The sequence below is a fragment of the Vipera berus genome (assembly GCF_964194415.1).
Source record: "Vipera berus genome assembly, chromosome: 1".
Classification (NCBI taxonomy): domain Eukaryota; kingdom Metazoa; phylum Chordata; class Lepidosauria; order Squamata; family Viperidae; genus Vipera; species Vipera berus.
The window spans coordinates 146,070,714-146,085,655 of NC_138202.1; the positions used below are offsets into that span (position 1 = coordinate 146,070,714).

Below are 14,942 nucleotides of genomic sequence, written 5' to 3' on the forward strand. Positions count from 1 at the left end.
AATATTGCTTTGAATTTTGTGGGTTTAACATTGCTGTGAATTTTTTGATGCTGTTCTTGGCCCAGAGTCACTTGATGGTGAGATGGGTGGCATGTAAATGTAATAAATAAATAATATTGAGATGTGCTTAAAAATGGATGATTTGATTGAGATAAAATACATTCATAAGTAGATTTTTAAAGTATATCGGAATGGATTTATTTGTAAAACATTGTCAGGTAATATGGAAACGGGATAGTAGACTAAACAGTGAACACAAGGTAATATGATGAAGATTGGGGGAAAAAATCTTAGGAAGCTATGCAGATTCATATTGCGTTGCATCATGACTGGAGTCAGGGGTGTTATTTCTTTCTAAGATTCATGGCTTGGAGCTTTCCTTCAGACATTTGAGGCAGAGTGTATAGTATTCCTCCCTCTAAGTGTATATTCCTATTGCAACCCCATGGGCTGAAAGATGCTGATTGGCCCAAAGTTGTTCAATGAGCCTTGAATGAGGAATTGAATCTGGGTTTCTCGTGTACTTATTAATCCACAGTACATTTGAAGTGATCAAATTACCAAAATAAGAAAATAATAATATAGTAGCCTTTCTAGGAATCCTTTTTCATTATTATATTTTATTGATTGTTTATAATAACAATCCCTAGTGCTTAGCAAACAGTGTGCTGTCTGGGTTCATATATTTAAAAACAATCAATAATAATTAATTTCTATAATTAATTAATATGTTAGTCAATGATATATTTCCTTGCTCTTCTCTTCTTCCAGCAGTATTCTCCTTTTGTCTGCATTAAACAACTATAATTCTTAATATTTTTGATACATACAAGGTTGAGTATAAACATTTTTCTAGTATTTGTACAACTAACAATAACATCAACATATATTTTTAAAATCAACTTATATTTCAATTGTATTTATAAAAGTGATCTTATTAAGTCATTGTGTGTCCTGTTTTCAAGATTCTTATTTAAGCTTAATTTCTCCACTGAATTCAAACCACTCTTAGCCATAATTTTCTCAAAATTAATTACCTTTAAATATCCAAACTTTTCATTCATATACACTATCCCAATATTTTTACATTTCAGGTATTTTGAAAAGTATTATACTACTTATATATCTTATCCCTCTTACTATAGGGCCCCTTTATATCTAAACTTTATTCTTTTAACTGTATTCAAACAAGTATTTAATCATGTAGTACTCCATCTGGTAAGTCGAATCAAGTCTCTTAAATCTGACTCTAACCAGGTCGCTTTCCAATTCAGTATGTTCAGCTTGCCAGGGGATTTTTCCTGTATTTTTGTAGATATTGTTGGGGATAGAAAAGACAAATTAAGTAGGATGCTCATTTTTTGTCTCCCATACTTTAATGATTTTCCTGATAGCTCTTTAATCCATTTTGTTCGATCTTCTTTCTTGTCCTCAAGTTTGTTTTGAAGTCCTGGAAGATAAAACATCTTTCTTATTTCCTTTGTTGTAGTAAAATATCTTTCTTATTTCCTTTGTTGTAGTAAAATGATTTTCTTTTGTTTGTGTTAAGTTGTAATTCTCTTCATTTGTAGCTTCCATATTTAAATCACTTTCCTCTAGTTTGTGTTCTATTATCTGATTTGTTTGTTTATTCTTTATTGTCATTTTTGAGTATTTTGTCAGTTTAAATTGGAGATAAGCTCATTTATGTCATAAAAGTTGTTTTTGATCTCCTCATGATTTGAAACAATTGTCATTCAAATCTGTTGCAGCATTGCATAGATTTTCTCCTGAAATGTGTTTGCTTTGTCTTGATTCATTGCTCCTGCAGATCTCTGATATTCCAGGCTGAGGTCTTCAGGAGGGAGTATGTGGTTTCATGTTACTTTTAGATAGATGTACAACATCCATTTTGTCACCCCCCTCCAGATAATTTTTCACCGGTACCATAGTCTCTTTGATTAGCCTCGTCAAACCAGCCACTTTTTAACTTTTGTATTCTGTTTTGTATTTATTGCCCTGTACACCGCTCTGAGTCCTTCGGGAGAAGGGCGGTATAAAAATATAATAAATAAATAAATAAATAAATAAAATCCAAACAACCAAATCTTATGTAGTTCTTATCTTTATATATAGTTTTTATAGTCTAATACATTTCCAATTATCAAAGCACCATTGAAAGCAGTATTTTGTAACAGTTCTTCTATTCAGGGGTCTTACTATTATCAGCCAGCCAAGATTTCAGTTCAGAATGTTTAATCACCTGAAAGCTTTCCAGTAGCTTCCCCCTTAGAAGATTAGCAAAAAGTCAAGGTTTTTCTTTTTCCGCAAACAGTTCTTGGGCTTGAAAATCACAGTTCAGAAGGTCAACAGTTTCCAAACAAATATAGTTCTTACTCTGTAGTAGATAGCTCAGTATATTTTCTTTCCTTTGTTTCCAGCTGTTTTCTGTTTATTTAGAAGTCACTGTAGTTCAAAGGAACAAGTTGGTCTCTATTTCTGGGCATCTTGCCAATTTCAAGTCAATGCAGCTATAGTTTTATACTCTAATTCTCCTCTAGATGTCAGTATCTATTCATTTTCCAACTTTTAAAGCAGAGAAATATTTTCTTATAATTTCATCAATACTGTTTCAGATGTGAAATTTTAACAGTTTTCATGGTTTTCAGATTTATCCAGTCTAGTATTATTAACCTCATTTCATTAAATTTCTGTTCCCTAAAAAAATTTAATTCGTCTATTCCATCTATGGGAGGGTGGGGGTGTAGTCCCCTCTCTTCTCACTTTTGGAGGATTTTTTGTTTCTTGGGGATCTTTTCCAGGGAATCAAATGCAAAATAGAAGAGAGGAGATTGAATTTCTCACCCAGTTCCAAGCACACTGTTCACCATTGTTCTGGTTAATGCCTTTGGACTTTGGCTATTGGTAGCTTGGGCTGGTCACCTGGTGTGGCCAGCCTTTTTCCTGTCGGGGTTTGGAGGGCTTCCCCTGGATCGAGCAGATCGACCGCCATCGTTCCCCAATCATTAGGGTGCCCCTCATTCGTCGCCTCTCCAGGGCAATGTTAGACCTATTTTAGGGTCCACAGGCAGGGCGAAATCAGCTGTGAGGTATGGAACTCCACGATCCCGCAGATGCATCACTACAACACAAGATTGGAAGTCTGCCTTTCTAGGAATTCTTACCCACTGAACACCTGACATTTTCCTCCTCTCTAGCTCTGGTCACTTTCCTTACAAAGCCATTTCAGCTGAGCTGCTGGGTCACAATGTTCTGCTCATGTTTAGTAGCCTTGTGGTTGATCCAATGATGGTCCACTCAGTCAATGAACTCTCCTCAACCTTTCATGACCTCAGCATAACAAGAACTAGATAACAAAATCACACTGAAAACAACAATCCCCAACAACACCTTTCACTAAACCATACTCAAGGCTGGTGTATTATATACAATGTTCCCTAGGTATCAAGCTTCATTTCTCCAAGATCATAGTACTGAGGGTGTTCTTTAGGTGCCTACTTAAACATCGAAAATGAAAAAGAAATCTCAAGAGAACTCCTGCATCTCAAAAGAGAAGGAATGAGAAGGAACGAAGAATACATGGAGGAGAATTCCAGGGCATTCTGAGATTTAAGAAGGCTGCCTATTTGTCATAGATGCAGGCAGATCTTTCAGCCTCATCAATGGTTATTGTGCCTCTTCCAACCTCACCCAGGTCCTTTGTGTGCAGTTAATACATTGACAAAAGGTTAACAAAAACTAAAAATGAAAGATAAACCATAGCATTATCCCTAGGGTTTGGGCTATCTGCCATCAAAAAGTCTAGGAGCAATAACTTGATTTTAGTTAAACAGATCTGAGTTGGGTGCTTGTTGTCTTTGTAACAGTCTAATTACTGAAATATTGGCTAAGAATATAACATTGCAATGTTCATGGTGATTTGAAGGTCATCCAAATTAAGAGTTATAAGAACATTTTCATATTCTAGTCTAGTATGATATGATAATGAATAGAGTTGACAATATACATGAAATATGTAATATGATATTACAATATTGTAACATGACAGTCATTTTTGTATTCAAGGTGAAAAATCTTTAAGCTATCATCCAGTATGGTTTATGGGAATTAGCAGTTGGGTAACTAGGAAGGCGAAACTTGTGAGAGCACAGTGATTCTTCTAATGTTGGGGAATATATGTTTGTATCAATCAGCATTAAAGAACATGATAAAAAACTGAGGCGGCAGATTGATATGATGTGGAGAAAATGGAGGTAAATCTAGGGAGAAAGAAATTATAGTGGCAGGAAGTGGCATTTGGTGCTATTGGAAAGAAGAATGGCAGCAGGTGGACAGATAGTCTTCCACCTACAACATATTGTACCTGCCCCCCCCCAACATACTTACAATCAATTTCTGGAGTTCCAAGAGTCACCCCTGGTGATCATGTGACCAGATTTCAGGTGCTCAGCAACCAGCCCGCATTTATGACCATTATGATCACTTGACTTTGATTTACGACTTTTTGCTGAAAATACTTCTGGTTTTCTGCAAAAATGCCCCATAGCAAACAGTGGATTTGCTTAATGACTGCAGAGTTCACTTAATGACTTCCACAAGAAAAGGTTGTAAAATCGAGTCCGTATGTGAGTGACCCTCCTTTATGACTATGATCATAATGGGCAGCCTCCATTACTACTGTAAGTCGAGGATTTCCTGTATCTGTTGGGTTATGGCTTCTGGCTTTGTCCATTATGGTAATTAAAATGGTCAAGGAATAGCCCTGATTCCTATTCTTCAGACATATTCCTTTAAGCAGACTTAAGGTCAGTACACACTTCATACTCCTTTTCATAAAATCTAAAATATTGAAATTCTGAAATACTGAAATGTCTTAAATCTCAGTTGGCTCATAGCTATGGAAATACATTTTTGTTTTACTGGCAATAAAAGGGAAGGCATCTTAGTACATCAGCAGAAACACTGCAACACCTTTACACACGTGGGTAGAGAAGCTTGATGCCTCTAGACACTTCAACCTGCATGCATGAAGTATGTGCTGCTACTTGTGTTGCTGTGGTGTGCATTTCTTCATAATCTTGCTTTTAAAATAGGAGTTAGGTACATACCTCTCCAATTTTACTTCCCTGGTGAGGAAGATTGGTCTGAGCGATCCTACTTTGTCATGAGAGCTATGGTTGATGGCAAATCTGATCCATTTTTTTTTATCCTAGTCCAACAGGATAACTATGTGACTGTATTACATAGAACTCTAAAATGCTTTTTGAATGCCCAGGACCATTTGAAAACAAAGTGCTGGTCACTAATTATGCACCAGGAAACCTACCTAGTAACCAGCAACTTACTTCCCAGCCTTTGTAAGGAAAAGGAAAAAAATAAATGAAATGAACTCTACTCCCTCCCCCTTTTTTGTGCCTTCAAGTCACTTTTGGACTCCTGGTGATTAGTGTCTGAAGTTTTCTTGGAAAAGTGTTTCGGAAGTGGTTCGCCATCATCTCCTTCCTAGGACTGGAAGAAAATGACTGGCCCCAGATCACCCTACTGATGACGTGCCTAAGATGGGACTACTATAGAACTCTTTTGACTAGAATTAGTTTGTAGCCTGGTGCTTCTAACCACTGTCCCAAACTGGCTCTCCCATTTCCACTGACCACCAGTAATTCAACTAGGGCAGGACTGGGGTGACCATGTCTAGTGAGAAAAGAGCATAGGAGACTATGTGGAATGTCATGGTTTGGGCAACAGCCCTAAAATGGGAGGGGAAAGAAAGAGAACAATGAGAACAGTCAACACCTATAATTGTTCTGTGCATGCAGGGCACAATTTTTTTAAAAAAAAAATCCAATACAAAGATTATTTTAATAAAACAAAAAGTAATTTACAAGGTTCACAAAATATTTAATGTTGAAAATATTTTCCCTAACCGAATCAGAAGAGATACACTGTTTTCATTTTTATGTCAGTTTTTATTTGCACCCTTTCTTTTTAACACAAGCAGCAATCTCATGCATACTTCCAAATTCTGATATAATTTCTTAGGCAGTTACAGAAAACTCACCATTTGCAATAATTCATTTCCAACATACAATTTATTATTGTCTGCACAGCTAGATTCTCCTAAAAAACCCCACACATCTGTTCCTGTGAGTCCAGTATTTATCACTCAGTCCAGATTCAGAAAGGTTACTTTTCTGTTTTATTTAAATTCTGCATATCCCCAGCCCACCTCCTTGCAGAGTATTTTATAATGAAACACAAATGCTTCATATTTTAGTTTGGATCTAGCATTCCTCTTCCAGTTGCAACAGATCAAAGTTACACCATGCAGATCCTTGCACTGTTTTTCTCCTCCACCTGTGAAAGCTACTCTTGCATGCTTTTTTCAAAGAAACATGAATACTGTTTTTGTTGCTACCTTTTATAGCTTGATTTCTGTAACTGAAACCTAGTCTCTATTCTAACTCCTGCTAAAGTGCCACTGTTGAGAGAGGCTTCTAGTTACCAAATACCCCCCCCCCCGTGAGCTTCATGCCTGCAGATTTCTGTACCTCCCATTGAAAGTTACCAAAAATCCTTATGTTAATGGGTAGCAGGAGAGGCAGAGTGCATGGACCGTACAGTAAATGAAGTAGCAGAAAATTCCATGAATCCAGAAGAAGAGAAAATGGATGAGTAACTAGCAGCCGACTGAGTCATAGTGCAAGCTCAGGAACCAGCAAGGTATAGGACTAATGTGGGAATAAGGTACAGGAACACAAGATTTGTAATGGATCCATAATATCTTTGATACGGAATCAAATGAATATATTTTATTATTTCTTGGGCTAGCTTTAAAAAGCCACACCTAAGGGAATCATTTGGCAGCTTTGCAATATAATGGCACCCTCCTATCTTGTGATTCTTTTCAGATATGCTTGAGTTAGGATGGAATATGCTATTTTTCAAGCCTATCTATAGAAAAATACCACTTGGTAAGACAGAAAAATGTGGGTTAGACAGCATCACCACCAGATGGATTCACAGCTGGCTGACCGGCTGTACTCAGCGTGTGGTCCTCAATGGAACTGCATCTACATGGAGGGAAGTGTCTAGTGGGGTGCCCCAGGGCTCTATTCTGTGCTCTTCAACATCTTCATCAATGGTTTGGATGAGGGGATAGATGGGGAACTTATCAAATTTGCAGATGACACCAAGCTGGCAGGAATACCCAATACTCCAGAAGATAGCCTTAAGATACAGAAGGATGTTGACAGGCACAAACATTGGGAGCTATCTAACAGAATGAAATTCAATGGTGAAAAAAGTAAGGCTCTACATTTAGGCAAGAAAAACCAAATGCACAGGAACAGAATTGGCGGTACCTTGCTCAGTGTTAGTAACTGTGAGAGGGATCTTGGAGTCCTAATGGACAATCATTTAAATATGAGCCAGCAGTGTGCTGCAGCTGCCAAAAAAAATCAACACAGTGCTAGGCTGCATTAAGAGAGGGATAGAATCAAGATAACGTCAAGTGTTAATACCACTTTATAATGCCTTGGTAAGGCCACACTTGGAATACTGCATTCAGTTTTTGTCACCACCATGTAGAAAAGATGTTGAGACTCTAGAAAGAGTACAGAGAACAGCAACAAAAATGATTAGGGGACTGGAGGCTAATGGTTGCTGGAATTGGGTATGTCTAATTTAATGAAAAGAAGGATGAGGGGGAACATGATAGCAGTGTTCCAGTATCTCAGGGGTTGCCACAAAGAAGAGGGAGTCAGGCTATTCACCAAAGCACATGAAGGTAGGACAAGAAGCAATGAATGTAAAATAACCAAAGAGAGAAGCAACCTAGAACTAGGAGAAATTCCATGACAGTTAGAAACAATTAATCAGTGGAACAATCTGCCTCCAGAAGTTGTGAATGCTCCAACACTGGAAGTTTTTAAGAAGAGACTGGACAGCCATTTGTCTGAAATGGTATAGGGTTGGACTAGATGAACTCCAAGGTCCCTTCCACCATCATCATCATTATCGTTGTTGTTAAAAATAAAAGTAAAAATAGGTTCATGTTTAATCTTAAACATCCACAAAATAGTCCACTAATTAGTAAAATAATCCAATTTTTCCAAAACATCCAATTATTTAGATATATTCTTTTTGCTTTACTTCCATTTGGTTAAGGTGTACTTTTGAGGGCAGGGTAATTTTCATTTTTGGGAGTCTATGCAATCTTTGTATTAATAAAATCATGGTAAAGATTTTATTAAGAGTTTAATTGTATTGGGCATCTCTTCTCTTGGAATGGATACTAATGTTAGGCCTCTAGTAATCAAAAACTGTTTGAAAAAGATTCTCCAAAAGACATTTTAGCATTTAAATTGTGCTGTTGAATATTCACTGTTGTTATTAATCTAATAGCCTAATACCTGTTGACACTATGAAATAATTTTCTATTTCCTACATATATAATCTTATGATACCATTTTCATCAAATAAGGAATTATCTTTAAGTTTTCTTTTAACATGGTACTAATCCCTCTCTCAGATTTTATATTTAATTTAATTTCTTAGATCAAGCATTTCATTTCTTCTTCACATACGACTCGATCTTCCCAAGGTGTGAATTTCCCAGATATAAGTAGAGATATAAGTTCTCTAAAGGAAATATGGTATTTGCATGTCTTCACACTGAAGGAGAAATCCCTCTTAGTGCCTCACTTTTAATATTACTACAGTAATGGTGTCAGAATGTATACAGTACTAATTAAAGCACTGAAGTCTTGCAGTTGATAGCAGATAGTGAAAAGTACATGCCATTTCCACCAAAAATGTTGCTTACAGAATACAGAATTCTTTTAACCTATACCTTGCAAGCTTTCCATTCTTTAAAAGGTTTGTTTTCTCTCCCTTCCTCAGCAAACATTCCAACATGCAGTGCCTCCATCATTACGTTACCATCAATGTGCTTTCTGTGAAAATGGCCTTCTTGCCAGCCACTTGCCCTAACGTGCTTCCAAATTCTTTCTCACACCTTTTTGGAACCACATTCACTATTGAAGGAGTAATTAATCATAATTGAAATGGAATGTTCAAAGCTTCAGAAAATATTCTGAACACAAACCGTAGGACTGTTAGAGTTTTAAAGCTTTCATCTATAGAAGCAAGCTAAGCTTGATTAACATTCTGCGTTTCATTCCTTCTAACAACAAATCACAGCTAGTTTTCAAAGATGCTGAGTTGAGTCAAATGAGTATCTTTCACCTTTTATGCACAGATTTTTTTTCATTGGATCAGATCTTAAATGTACAGATAATCCTCAACTTATAACAGTTCCTTTAGTGATTGTTCACAGTTATAGCAGCACTGAAAAAAAGAGACTTATGACCATTTTTCACACTTATGACTGTTGCAGCATCCCCGTGGTCACGTGATCAAAATTCAGGCACTTGTCAACTGACTCATTTATCAGGGTTGCAGTGTCCTAGGTTTATATGATCATCTTTTGGGACCTTCTGACATGGAAAGGCAATGGGGAAGCCAGATTCCCTTAACAACCATGTTATTAACTTAAGAACTGCAGTGATTCACTTAACAACTGTGGCAACTGTGGCAAGTCATAAAATGGGTCAAAATTCACTTAACAAGAATAGTTGGCAACAGAAATTTTGGGCTCAGTTATAGTTGTACATTGAGGATTTACCATTTCTTTCTCTCCTTTTGGTTGGAGAACAAGCGCACAGCACTAAGTCAGCTTTTATGCATGCTGAATTCTGTTAACAATGAAATAGTTATTATTATCTAAAGACGTCTGCTCCAAATAAAGTTGTTTTTGTTAAATGAGAAGTCTTTGCAGATACCTAGGATTCCTGCTGTCATAATTCAGATATTTGTATGCCAATCAATTATAAGTAAAAGTCTAGCTGTTGAAATGGACTTAATGTTTCCTTATTCATTTTATGACATATAACAGTAGATCATAGAATACATGACTAGAATGCTGTGGAGTATTATAAATAATTGGAACACAGATGTAAGCTTAATATATAGCTGTATTTCCATATGCATACATAAACATATGCTGGGTTCTTCTTCCAAGTGGATAATCTTGCATTTTAAAATGAAATGGCAAAACTGTGCTTGCTGTTTTCCCCAGGAAAAGATCAATTAATATGTCAATTATTTTTGGATTTACTTCTGTTGGAGATTTTTGTCTTGATGCCACTGATTAGCCAAAAACAATACCAACACATGCATGCACAAATTAAAACAGCCTCACATTTCAATATGATTATAAAAAAGGCTATACATTTAAATTAAAAGCAAATGTGTAACATAAAAGCTAATCCAATTTCATTGAACTTTGGGAGATGAACAGGCTGTGCCTGAGGGTGGGATCAAAGGCTCCATCAGTTTGGAGTCACCATGCTCCCACAAGAGATCTAAATCCAGCCTCCCTGTGAATTCCGTTGACTCTTATCTAGCGCCAGTTTGCCTTGACTATTAGTAGACCGGATTCTTATGGATATTCAGCATGTAAAGTATCGTGGTACTTTTGAACTCTATCCCGGCTCCTGATTTCTTTTACCTGACATTAATCACATGTTTGACCCTGCCCTCTGGCTCAGCCTGGTAATCTACATCAACAGACAAAGCATAAAAGCCCTTTTCAATATGCATATGATATGCTCGTTGTAGTATACTTCATTATTTTCCCTCTGCTGCTGAAAAATCAGCCTAAATAAGTGGGATTTCCAACAGAATGCTACAGTATTAATATTTTTTGTCACGCCTTTCTGCATCAGGTTTAACTTAATGCCCTCCTGGAGGCATTCTGGCTGAGAGAGCATGCTCAGCCTGATTACGTTGCTTTTGATATTTAGATTTATATTTTTCTGGTGAATGGGGCTCCTTTTTGCCTGGAAACTTTTTTGAGGAAGTTTATGGATACCTGATGCATTTCTTGGGTAAAGTGAGAAAAGGCAATTTATAAACGTTTAAATCAAACCATTAAGATGTAGCATACCTGCAGGTCTGTGGCTGTCCAGTGATTCTGTTCTAGTTGATAACTTGCAATGGTGAATTTGGCCTGTTAAGCATCAACTTTATTTTGATAGGGTGGGTGTACCTAAGATTCTACAAAGACTTCGCATTTAGTGTGTTATTCTTCTAGATTAGGAATCAGTAATGATGTCAGCAATGAGGCAGATGAAACAAAAAATAAAGGAGAATGTTTGTAGCTCATGGTTGAAATGAAGGGTCCTTGCTGCTCTCTGAGCTTGGTTGTTTTCCTGTAGAATGTTTCATTACCCAAACTAGGTAACATCATCAGTGCTAGACTAACCAAGCTCAGAGAGCACCAACGACCCCTCAAAACAAAACAAAAAATGTGGGATTAGTGTCTGCAACTTCCCCAGCTTGAGGTTTATAGGACTGCAGGTTTTGCCTTCCCCTTTCATTCCTTTATTTGCTGTAAAAAGAAGACCAGGGAGGGTAGAAGAAGAAGGGATGGTTGTTGTTGTGGAGGTGGCACAGTCCTGTGTAAGTGTGGCAACCTCATGCTACAATTGAGATGAAAGAGGACTAATTGAGAGCCACACACATTAGAAAACTAGATATAATTTAAATGTAAATGAGTGTTTATTCAATCTTACTGTTTGTAGTTACAACTATGTCAACATATAATAGTGTATTAAGTGTCCTTTGGGGAGACCAGCACAGCTGCAACCCTCTGAAATGACTATAATTTGATAAAATTAAGCCAATCCCATCTTAATTAACTCTATATTAGGCACATAACAATGTTTTCCACTCAGTTTAGCAAGTTCTAAGCTCCCCCTTCTCCTTTGCTAGTGTTGGAAATAACTTAAAAATGATGAGAGAAAAGCACAGTAGCCACAGTGGCTTTGGATGGCTGTGAGTTGGCAAAGAAAAAGATTTTCTAAAGAAAGAGAAGCATTGATCCGTTATCATTTCTATTGGGGCCTATGAAAGCTAGCATGCAGGTGTCTCATTTTCTGTCAAGTGTACACAAAGCTGTAGTTGGAATTTTAAGCCAGCAATTGGCCCGGTTAGGCTTTCAGAGGCAGCCAAAGAAAGTGCCATCTCATTAAGGTTGACCTGATTTTTACCCCTACTTGTAATCATGTTAGAGGAATGTTTAGAGATGCTATGCAAACATATCCCCCAGGTCTTGTCACGAAAGTGCCAAGTTAGGTGTAACAGCATGTACCCATTGGCGGTTCGTCCCCCCCCACTCTGCAACTTCAGCCTTCAGCATGAACCAATCAACATAGCATTTGCAGCCCATTATTTCTTTCACAGTAGGCATGGCATAGGGCCAAGAGCCCTTGTTTATTAGTTTGAGGAGACTTTTCTATCTTTTCGCAGCTGCTTTCACACTGCAGGGAACCAACTAGGCAACACACCACCAAGAACTGACGAGTAAGTAGTATAAAAGTATTGAATGTCTATGTGTGTAAGAAAGAGTGAGTTAGCATGCAGAGGACATTCATGGTGCCAGAGGGTGAGAATAACTCTAACCCCTGACTGCTGCTGAAAGATTAAATAGGCAGCCTGAGATCAGGAGACATTCTGATGTAGGTGAACAGATGTTGAATCTTTGAAGTGGATGTACCTCTGCGCAGTGGTGGGATTCAAATATGTGAACAACCGGTTCTCAATAAAACAATTATCTACCAGTTCTACCGAACTGGTGCGAACCGGCTGAGCCCCACCACTGCCTCTGTGCCAGGCAGAATCAGGATATTAGTAAAAATGCAGTTGCTGGATTCTGTATTGCCTCTACAGATAAGTCCTAGACTAACAACAGTTCATTTAGTGACCGTCTGAAGTTACAATGGCACTGGAAAAAGTGACTTATGACCGTTTTTCACACTTAGGACCATTGCAGTATGTGTACGGTCACGTGATCAAAATTTAGACACTTGGCAACTGACTCATATTTATGACGGTTGCAGTGTACTGGGGAGCTTTTGCAACCTTCTGACAAGCAAAGTCACCAGGGAAGCCAAATTCCCTTAATAGCTGTGTTACTAGCTTAGCAACGGCAGTGATTCACTTAACAACTGTGGCAAGATAGCTCGTAAAATGAGGTAAAAATTCATTTAACAATTGTCTCGCTTAGCAACAGAAATTTTGCGCTCAGTTGTGGTCGTAAGTCAAGGACAACCTGTAATCTCTCGTGGAGCTTAATTCTAGAGCAGCGTTTAATTTTTATGCTTTAGTTTTGTACTTGTGATACACTCATTCTTTCTCCAGCATGTTCTTATAAAATTAAGCTGTTCTTCACAGAAGAAGCCTGTATACCTCTGGGATTTGGGGAAGGGCATTTAGGCAACAGATGTAGCCATCGACCATGGTATCCTGCTGCGGCGTCTCAGGGGGTTGGGAGTGGGTGGCACCATTTTACGGTGGTTCTCCTCCTACCTCCAGGGCCGCTCGCAGTCGGTGTTGACGGGAGGGCAGAGATCCGCCCTGAGGTCTCTCATTTGTGGAGTCCCTCAGGGGTCGGTTCTCTCGCCTCTCCTCTTCAACATCTATATGAAGCCGCTGGGCGAGATCATTCGTGGTTTCGGGGTGGGGTATCATCAGTACGCTGATGATACCCAACTTTTCCTTTCCACCCCGAACCAACCCAGTGATGCCCTCGCCGTGATGTCCCGGTGCCTGGAGGCGGTTCAGGTCTGGATGGGGAGAAACAGGCTTCGTCTCAATCCCGCCAAGACTGAGTGGCTGTGCATATCGGCATCTCGGGCTAACCAGACTATTCCATCTCTAACGATGGGGGGTGAGGTGTTACCCCCCGTTGATAGGGCTCACAACTTGGGCGTCCTCCTGGATTCACGACTCAATTTTGAAGACCACATAGGAGCCGTGACCAGGGGGGCTTTTGCACAGGTTCGCCTGGTGCGCCAATTGCGTCCCTATCTGGACCGAGACGCCCTACGCACAGTTACCCATGCGCTCGTGACCTCCCGTTTGGACTACTGTAACGCTCTCTACATGGGGCTGCCCTTGAAGACCACTCGGAGGCTTCAACTGGTGCAGAATGCGGCCGCGCGAGTTGTAATGGGGGTCTCCCGATACTCCCATGTAACACCTCTACTCCGCGAGCTGCATTGGCTTCCGGTTGCCCTCTGGGTGAAATTCAAGGTGCTGGTTATCACCTATAAAGCCCTACATGGCCTGGGTCCGGGATATTTGAGGGAACACCTGCTGCCGGCATCAAATGCCCTTTGCCCAGTGCGCTCCCACAGGGAGGGTCTGCTCAGGGTCCCACCGGTAAGAGATTGCCAGCGGGTGACACCCAGGGATAGGGCCTTCTCAGTGGGGGCGCCTGCCCTCTGGAACCAGCTGCCAGTGGAGCTGAGGACTGCCCCCGACCTCCGGTCATTCCGCCGGGGCCTGAAGACCTGGCTCTTTGAGCTCTCGGGCCCAGGCTGAGGAGTAATTTATTTTAATCGGGGTTTTAAATGCACAGGGTTAGTTTAATCTTTTTAAAATGGTTTTTAACTTTTGTATTGCTGGTTTTTTAACTCCCTGTAAACCGCCCTGAGTCCTCAGGGAAAGGGCAGTATATAAATGGAATAAAATAAATAAAATAAATAAATAAATTTGCATCAGCATGTCTTTTTAGAAATAAAGCAAAGGAATGTGTGTATACACAAACACAAGCTACTCTCCTTGGGTGCCTTTAATGGGTTGCATTAAAGGTACCATTAGCAAACACTGAATGAATTACTTTGGTGCCAACTTGGAAAAGTTCCTAGGAGATATGGAAAGAATAATTGTGCTGGAGTGGTATCACTTGGAGAAACGAAGAGGTGGGTCTGTTGACAGCATAATGAGGAATTGATTCCTGGTTATATAAAGGGACCATTGCTGCACAGCGGTTTCCTAGCTGCTGAGGAATTTTGTTGAGATAGTAAAGCTCTCAA

General features: G+C 39.1%; 1 protein-coding gene across 1 annotated transcript in view; it reads left to right on the forward strand.

Annotated features, from left to right (window-relative positions):
• LYPD6B (LY6/PLAUR domain containing 6B) overlaps window positions 1-14,942 on the forward strand; it is a 103,761-nt gene that overhangs the window by 41,397 nt on the left and 47,422 nt on the right. The gene's annotated exons all lie outside the window — the stretch shown is intronic.